This window comes from Athene cunicularia (assembly GCF_003259725.1).
Source record: "Athene cunicularia isolate RWA chromosome 13 unlocalized genomic scaffold, athCun1 chr13_part1, whole genome shotgun sequence".
Lineage (NCBI taxonomy): Eukaryota > Metazoa > Chordata > Aves > Strigiformes > Strigidae > Athene > Athene cunicularia.
In genome coordinates, this window is record NW_020799117.1 from 16,453,882 (window position 1) to 16,463,405 (window position 9,524).

At 46.5% G+C, this 9,524-nt stretch overlaps 1 protein-coding gene across 1 annotated transcript in view; it reads right to left on the reverse strand.

The window, feature by feature from the left end:
• Positions 1 to 393: 393 nt before the first annotated feature.
• The window catches only part of PANK3 (pantothenate kinase 3), a 39,791-nt gene continuing 30,660 nt past the window's right edge, over positions 394 to 9,524 (reverse strand). The window contains exons 8-9 of the mRNA XM_026858193.1: positions 1,783 to 1,793; positions 394 to 404 (exon numbers count right to left, since the gene is read on the reverse strand). The gene's annotated coding sequence lies outside the window, so the exon portion shown is untranslated. The remainder of the gene's footprint in view (positions 405 to 1,782; positions 1,794 to 9,524) is intronic.

Genomic DNA, 9,524 nt, shown 5'->3' on the forward strand with positions numbered 1-9,524 from the left:
TGGCTCTGCAAGCCACTGGTGGAAAGAGCTGCACGCAGCCCACCAAACTTCTTCAAAGAACATATCTAGAAAGCCATTTTCAGTAACTAGAACATTTATTACTTTTGCCCTGTCTGGGATGCTGCCAGCTCCCTGCTGGGAACAGGGACCACGCGATGGAGCAGAGGAACAACACAGCCCCTTTGCTTACCAAGCCCAGTGCTTGCTCATCTCTGTGCTACGCAGTGCCCCAGACCCTGGCACCCTCGGGGCTGTCATCTATAGACAAACCAGCAGTTCAAAAAACCCACTTGGTAAAAGCAGCACAGGTGAAGGCATGTACTCTGGTGTGATACACCAGCACAACACATAGCGCAGCAGCATTAAAATGAGTACACGCCAAAAAAGTTGAGGTATTTTCATTCCTTGATCAAGGCTGTGGCCCTGATGCTCAATCCAGACCAGCCTGGGATCAAACATGCCTTTGGACTGACCTGTGAGGCGTTTTCCCCTTGTGCTCTTCCAGAAGCCATCCCATGCCTTGCTGGTGGAGCACCTGGGCTGGTCGCTGAGGCATTGCCTCAGGCGGGGCTTCCTGGGCACCTCCATCCTCACCCGTACAGATTCAGTGTCTTGGAGAGAAATTACAGCACATTAGGACCACAGCAAACCCATTCTCCCAGATTTTGCCTCTTAAGCTGGACAGGAAATGTTTCTGCACAAAAGTCATCTGCTGGTAGTTCATGAACATCCCTCTGGCAAGTGGGGCGAGCAGAGCCAGGGCAGCAGCCCCCACCAGGGTCCCCACCACGGAGCTCGGCCCAGCTCTGAGGCTCAGCTCCCACCTCGTATAAACACAGCCACTCCCTACCGCCCAGGGTAATAAATAAAGAGCAAGGCTACACGCATCTCTGTACCTTTGAATTTCCAACTGCGATGCATTGACTGCCTGTGTAACTGATTCCTCCTCCTCTCTGAGCTTGCTGTTTTACAGTGTCTGTGTGGTGGGTCGCATGCCTGCCTTCTCCTTTACTAGTATGCAGTTCTTTGGTTTTTGTTGGATTTGTTTGGGGTTTTTTAAATTTTGAACAGAGCAGCCTGGGCTAGAAAGCAAAATGGGATGTTTCTCCTGTATTATGAGATTAAGCTGCATGAATTTTTCTGCAGAGACCATTCCAACAGGTGTCCAGGGCTCACATTAATCAGTTGCCTGAGGAACATCCTCAGAGAAACTCTCCTTCAAAGGCATGTCTCTCCTGTGATATCCACTATCTAAGCAGTGATGGTGTCATATGAAAATCCTCTGCCATATACCCATTCAGTTACATGCCTGGAAATAGCATCCACATAAATATGTTCTTATAAGAGCATGTTGGAAGACATAGAGGCACATGTAATCCTTAAATTTATGTTTCCTCACCACCTGGGACATGAGAATGAAATACTTTTACTATGGAAGCCATTGCATATATACAAAAAGAAAACACCTGACACGTAGCTCCGCACTGATAAATCTCCTTGGCAAAAACAGTCCTGGAAAAGAAAAGCGATTAATGGGGAGATAACTTGAATGGAAGGTGACTGTGACTGCTGGACAGGATTCACTCATCCACCATTTCTATTTCCGGAGGCAGGTTTGGGTCTTGATATCTCAGAGGAACGAGTTTCAATGGTATTTCTTGAAGTGAGTTCAGCTCAGGGCAACATTTACTATGCTGCTCCAGCACACACATCACCAGCACGCACACTCACCTATAGCTCAGCTGATAAATCACCAGCCCCCCACAGATGGATGCTCCTCACTGAGCACACAGCTGCATCCAGGGGAGGTCTGAGAGCACCATGGGAGTCTTTAAAGCTGAGTCCTTATGTTGTAGACTGATGCTGCAAACCTGCATCCTGATAAGACAACTTAATTAATGTCCCTCAGTGGAAAGAAATCCAAGGACTGGAGGTGCAGCTGATGACAGGCACAATAACTACTCTGAGGCTGTGAATTGCAGCATGAAGCATCCCCTCCTCAGAGCGGCTGCATGATTCGACCTGCAGAGCTGACTGAATAGTTCTCAGCCACGTGTGATGCATTTGATATGACAAACTCATAGGCATAGCTGATTTTTTGACCTGTATTTCTAAGACACTTGAAGTTAGTATCATGATTAAAAGAAAGCCCATTTCAAAAAGTTTTTTGGTTTTGGACAAATGCAATCCCCAGATATAATTGCAGGTGTATCCAGGCCACGCAAGCAGCCATTCCCCTTTCCCCCACTCCTCCCTGCCAGGGAAATGCTCGGAGCAGTGAGCTCATCCTGCGCAGGACACCTTGCAGACACCTCCCTGGCCGCATTCAGGATGCGTTACAGGGAATTACTCTTCATTGAAGATGAGACTTAATGTGATGAATGCTTTTAGATTTAAAGCTGATATAAGCAGCCACCTGAAGAGAGATGGCAGACACACATATTGAAACTTGTGCAAGAGGCTGGTTTCTGTCCTGGTGCCTGGTGAGGTGCGGGGGGGGACACAGAGATACCCCAAGTCTCCTGAAGGCAAAGTGACACTGCTTGCCACCAGGCCCACAGCAGCTGGGAGCATCACACAGCCCTTAGACACGGCTGCTGCTCATAGGAAAGAAAAAGCATCACTAGCAGTTGGGATAGAGACATCAAAGTAACAAAATTATGTTCACTTTTGTTCGCTTGATACATTTAATGTCACGTCCCACAGCAGTTATGCTGGTAATGCTTCTAACCATACCTAGAGCTTTTTAATATTAAAAAGCTGTTAAATGCATTTTGTGCCACCTGCAGAGCTCTACTTTGAGCCTGATCCCAAGGAAGCATAGTTTTCCGTCTGCTGACGGGAAAAGGTCATGAGAGTTTTAAAAGGGCAGGAACAGGCCAGCGGAGGAATACTGGTCATCGCTGCTGTGCCTCCTCCCCATGGTGGCTTTTTTCCCAGACCTGTCACATGCCATGAACCGCTGGCAGCAGTTCTGTGCAGCTCCTCTGCTGCAGGCAGTGCCACGGGCAGCAGTGGCCATGGCTGCTGCCTGCACCCAGGGCTGCGTGCTGCTCAGATGTCTCCCGTGGAGAGCTGACATCTCCCTGTGTGAGGACAGCACGTGGTCCTCCCCAGAGCACAGAATGACCTTCGGGTTTGGCATCTCTAAGCCATCCCAGCCATAGGAGTTCTGGTATGCTCCTGGCATTCTACATAAACCTGTTTTGCTTCATTTCATTTTTAACTTGATGCCTAATGAGTCTGTAGCAGTCACCTACAAACAATTTCATGGAAATATCGCAGCTGTAAAGAAGAGAATCTGTTTCATAAAGCCAAAAAAAGAAAAAGAGAATGAACAGCCCAGCTATTCACATAAAGGAACTAAAGTACCTGCCTTTGTTTCCCAGACATGACCCTTAAACATGAGACATGTTAAAAATAAAGCTGTGGCTAGGAAAAGGCAGCAAAGTCGCTCCACATTCCTAGAAGATTCTCACATTCCCATCTCCGCCGTGGGACTCCTGCAAGGGTGCAAACATTTCCTGAAACATCAGGCCATTTTGAGATGAAGCAAACATCCTTGCTCAGCAGATGCGTTTAAGTAACATTGGCATTTTTAAATTATCCAGAACAATAAAACAACATATTTGAACAAAAAGAAGTCAACAAGTAGTCATTAGAGTCTCTGCAAAAATAATCTGAACCTGTCCATAGTATCAAAGGCCAAGGTACAGCTGGTTTTATGTACCATTTAGCATCTTCCTTGTGGAGAAGTTGAACATTTGTGCATCTGGATTTCATCCGCACCTAAATGAGACCATGGGTGTGATGTTTTAGCTTGAGCTGGCTGCAGCTGGTAACCATGTGTTTGGATACTGCCACTCTTTCTCAGAAATATTTAAGAGGGTGTGTGAGCATATGCATACTGTTAAAAAAGATAATTAATGACTTAACAGCTAAGGTTAAACATGAGTCATTCTTTTGCCCAAAGAGACAGCTTTATTAGCCAGTACAGAGGAGCATTTATTCCCTGTCAAATAAAAAATATACAATTTGAAGATGTGGCTTATCATTTAGCCAAAGGCCTCTTACAGCACTCAAGGCATTCTGTCAGAGCGAGCTGAGAAATGTCCTGTGTCTGTCTGCAGCAGGCAGGCACTGAGTGGCAGGGCTAGGCAATAGCATCAAAACATGCTGATAGTCTTGAGTAAGTGGGATGTCTGATTTTTCTGTACACACAAAATTGGGCCATCTCAACTGCTGGACACCAACGTAAGAGATGCCCTTCCCATCTCTAGTCTAACAACTATAGCTGTCATTCCCCAAAACAGACCATGCCAAGGCAAAGAGTTCACTAGCAGAGGGAGGTGATAATTAGATCATATATCCATAGTTAACATTTGCACTCAGAGCAAAGAGCAAACAGGCTATCTGTTGTCCATAACATTATTTATAATACCATGGTGGTAAAAGCAGCCTATACCTCTCCTAGTCCCAGTGATATTCCTCCATTACAAATAGCAACATGGAGGTCGCTTCTTTCCTCCTCAAGAGGAGTGTTCAACTCCTCTTAATTAGTAGGATTAATTACGTAAGGCAGGAACAAACAGCACTGTGTTATAGAACAGAGGCAGATATATTGGTAGTTGCAATATAAAGTTTCTTGAGCAAGTCAGCTGTCGCTTCTGAGAACTGCCTTTACAGAGAAATTAAAGTAGCAATTACATTTAATTAAACCATTCTGAAACATCCATAGGAAAACTTTAGTCAGCTGTTGTAAGCTTATTACACTGAAACCAGTAGATGTTCTCCAGCGCTGTGGGTGTGACCCTGACCCCCCCCCAGCTGCTGGCTGTCCTACCACCCTCCAGACAGACCCTCTGGGTGGTGGGAGGGAGCTGGGGCGCTCAAGTAGGTGTTTCCTATTGTGGACTTGTTGCTTTCAAAAAACCACAAGCCAGTACATGCTGTCACCTGTATGCCAAACCAGGGGGGGACAGCAGGCATCAGCAAAGAGCCTGTGGAGATCTGTAGGACTGTCAGAGTCACAGAGAGGGCAGAAACAGGCAAATGGTCACACACTGGCTAACGTTCCCATTTCTTCCCAAGCTACATGCTTCCCTGTTGGCAAAGGCAAGAGACCTTCAGGGAGAAATGAATGAGAACCAAGCTACTGACTGCAGCAGTCACAACCCTCCCAGATCTGGTACCTCTGCAGGGACAAGACATTTCACAGCAGGGAAAGGGCAGACCTGCATCAGCTTTACTCAAAGGAGCATGTAACCTGGAGCATCCACGGCTGGAAAAATGGAGTCCTGAAAAGGCCCCAGGCCAGAGCAGCTAAAATGAGGAGCCAGCTCAGCCCATCCATGTGAAAGACCTGTCAGCATGATGAACTTGCAAGGTTTGTCTCCTTGCACTGGGACAAGCTGTTGCTCCCGCCGCTGAGCTGCTGTCAGGAGCTCCCTGCTTCTCATAACCCTTCTCCCTGCTTCCTTCCCCCTTCACTCAGAAAACTTAATGTTATATATTACATTTCCAACATACAGAACCTGAAAATAGTGCAGCTATTTGTAGTTTATATGAACAAAGGTTTTTTTATTTAAAAAAAAAATCCATTGATTTCCATAATTTTTCCACAAAAAAACCCCCAAACCTTCTGTGGAAAAATTATGGAAATCAATGGAGCACCTATAATGGAGCCCACTGAAGCCAGGGTACTCATGTGATGGACAGCTGGTTGCTCATCAGTTCTTATTTTTCAATCAACTTGTTATTCAGACACTCTTGTTATGTATTTCCTTTTAAATTATAACTGTCATATAGGTTTGGCTATTTAAAATTTTGCTTTACCATAATTGTTCTGTGGAACATATGAAACTTCTACACCAGGAGAACAGCAGACAGCCTTCCAATAGGCTGGGAGTCTGTGCCAGCACAGGGATTTTCACGCTATTTTAAGCATTTACAAGTTGTCTCAAGCCTTAAACGATAAAAACATCAAGTAGTGAGAGTGCACTGAACTCAATATTTTGCTATTCAGCTAGCCTAGTGGGAACATGCTAGTGCAAACATTTAAATGTAAGCACCAGCTGGAGGCATTTCCTTCAGCTGCTGCCACGAGGCATTAACTGGGTGTTAACCAGAACCGCTGGATGCGCGTGAAGGCGAGACCCAGGAGCTGCTGCCCTAGAAGGAAAGGTATTAGCTACAGCCAGGGTGCCACTATGGTGAAGGAACACAGATCTGCTTTAATAATAGCACCAGGGTTGAAGGTGACAACAGATGACTCAAAAGGCCTAATGGCAGGTTTTGCAGAAAAAAATTAGAGGCTTAAGGAAGATTTTATTAAGCCTAGATCATTAAAGAAAACTTGTTTGAGTAGTATCACTTCATCACCCTGCCAAGGATGAAGTTTGTGGGGAGGAGAGGTACGTACTGGCCAGGGTTTCAGAGAGCCCATCACACATCTACGACACATCTCTCTGCTCTTTCAGCCTATTTGTGTGCAATACATCAGGCTCGCAAGCGTTTTTACTGGCACCACTGGACAAATAAGCCATTTGTATGTGATAGAAACACAGCACATGGGGCATCAAAGGGCATTTAGTCCTGGCTGGACCAGCTTGCCCACCTACAAATCAGGCTCACGCCATCCCAGCCCACCCCCAGGCTCGGCTGCAGCCCAGCTCTGCAGGCACCGCTGCAGATGCTGCGAGAAGTGCTGAGCTCCAGCTGGGACAGATCTGAATTCAATGAAACGCTTACGGGCATGATGAGTACCAGGTTGTGTGTGCTGCTGGGCCAAGCTGAAAAATGCAGCGCTGCAAGTGCCCAGCCTTTTCAGGCTTTCAGGAGCATCTACAGGTAGAGATCAGAAGCTGGAACAGATGTTGTGCTCACCAGACCCACACCAGCAATTCTGCACGCTGTGAAATTATTAGCGACACACTGGGAGAGGCTGTGCCCTGCAGGGGCACAAGGGAGTCATCCGATTTAAAATAAATGAACATCTTTTTTAAAAAATAGGGATTGAACAGTAATGTTTAAAAAAGGAGGGCGTATTTTCCAGCAATTTACCCAAAGATTAGCTATAGCCAAGTATCAGGGAAAGCAGAGTCCAGAGCTGATTAACTTATTTTAAAAATAAGATGCTCTCAGTTTCTCAGAAAATTATCTAAAGGGACAATATTGTGCCAAAAAAACACAGCTTTAGTTTTCATAGTCTCAGAATGGTACATTTATAAGCCTATACCAGGATAAAAATTGACAGCTCAAGAGGATCACATCCCTGAAGACAGAGAATGAAGAGCTGAGAAGCAGGTTATTAGAGCTTGAAAAAGATACTCACTTTAAGTAAAATACTGTTGTATGTATAGAAATAGGACAGGGTAGGACAGCAGCCTTGTATTTCTTCAGAGAACACAGGCATTTCTATGAAATCATGAATGATACTATAACTAGACTCATATTTCAAATAAACATGTAAGTGACAAGTGTTATTTCAACATGTCTAGTTTCGTATCTGTTGAAAGAGCTGTTAAGAAATCTCTCTAAAAGCACTGGATTTTTTTTTCTCCAGCAACTCTTTCTGTCAGCATGAGCTGCAATGACTGGGCAGGAGGCTTTTAAGTGTGACATTTCTTTTAGTATTTTGTTGACAACCTCTTAATTTGGAAAAATCTGTTTTAAACCCTACAATTCAGTAACTAAAGTAACTAGAGACCAGCAATGTGTTACTCAAATATTGCCAGGAGTGACCAGAAGCCTTATTGTGCCATCAGATCGCACTGTAACATGTTTTTTCATGTTAAACTGCAGCTCCTAAACATGAGAACTCATGAAGTGTGAAACCCCTTTACTTTCAACATTGCATCTGCTTGTGAAAGACAATCTCTATGCCAGTATTTCACCTTTCAAGAAGCAAAGGCTTAACCTTTCCTCCAGCCCCGTCCCGTCAGTTTATACTCCTGTCACACAGAACTTGCTGACAGCAGGAACACGAACAGCCACCACACACCACAGTCACTTACACGTCCAGCAGCAGCTGCATGAGCCTTCTCTGAAGAGAAATGAAACACATTTCTTGAAGTCACTTCAGGTTTCAGAGCATACGCTCACAAGTAGGATCATTCACGAGTGTGTGCTGCTGTCAGCTGTTGCTGCTTGCCCTGTGCCAGTGGCCGAAGTTGCCCAGGGCCAGCTCAGGGGTGCAGAGCCCCCGTGCCCTGCGGTGAGCTGGGGGCACACTCCACGGATGTCCAAAGCCCGGTGCCCATGGACACGCTCCCAGATCAGGCAGGTCTCCCAGAGTGCTGCCAAGGTTGGATAAAACAGTTTAACAAAACTTAGAAAATGAATTTGAAAAAAACCTTTAAACTAAGTTGAGATAGGTTCACTTCTTCAGTGGTTTCAGCCTCCCAGTAAAGCCCACCTGGACAAACCAGCACTTCTATGAGATGGGATTGCAGAATCCAGCACAAACTAACAGATGGTCACTAGCACGGTGATTGAAGCAGGTTTGGATTTCCTTGCTCCAGAAGAGCTAGATCAACCCCTGCAAGCACAGCTGAAGAACATGAACATTTTCAGGGAGAAGCTCTAGAACTGGGGTTATAGCTGCGACTCCTATTGCAAACACACTGCTTGGAGTAAATCAATCGAATGAACACTTGCTCATCAAGAAACTTAACTGTAAGTATTCTTTCTGTACAAGATGTTTAACAATTCTCCCTCAGAGCCTGTGACTGAAAGGGTGTGTGCTGCAGGACCCCCTGCAGCTGGCCCAGCCTGGATTCGCAGTTTCGGTTCCAGAAGAACATTTTCAGCCCCACACACCGGTATTAGTCACCACTTGCAAAGGTGATGAAAACTCTGGAAGGAAAAGCAAGAAAACTCTCAAAAGACAGTGGGATTAGCTCGGGCACGTGGATGCTGGCAGGCACCAAACACACGGGCGGGCAGTGCCACCCCCGAGGCCCCCACGGGGCCGGGCACCAGGCGATCCGAGGCCCGTGCCACGCTCCCGCGGCCTGGCCCCCCGGGTCTGCCTACAGCACCGCGGGGCCGTCACACCGGGGGCCGCTGCTCTTTCGCGAAGTTGGTATTTTTAGGCTCTAGCTCGGAATAAAAGTCAGCGCTGGGCCTGCAGCAGCAGCTGCTGCAGCCGCCAGCGTGCCTCGGAGCGGGGGTGGCCCTGGGAGCAGAGCGGCCACGCCGCCCTCCCGACCCCCGGCTGCTGCGGCGGGGGGCGCTTGAGAACCTCTCGGGACTGTGAGGAGTCACGGATGTCTGCTGGGCTGGTTACAACCCCCACAGTGCCCACGAGAAAGTCTGCTTTCAAAAATGTGTTTGGGTCGAAATTTAAATGCTGTTTAAATGCAAAATTTAAATGCAAAGTTTAAATGGCTGGCACATAAATTTAATGATGGAGATGACAAGGAGGAGATGCAGACTTGAAATCATTCACCAAATTGTAACGATGAGGGCAGTTTGGGTCTCACACAGTTCATCACGGGTTGTAACAGACCACCGGGTATGTT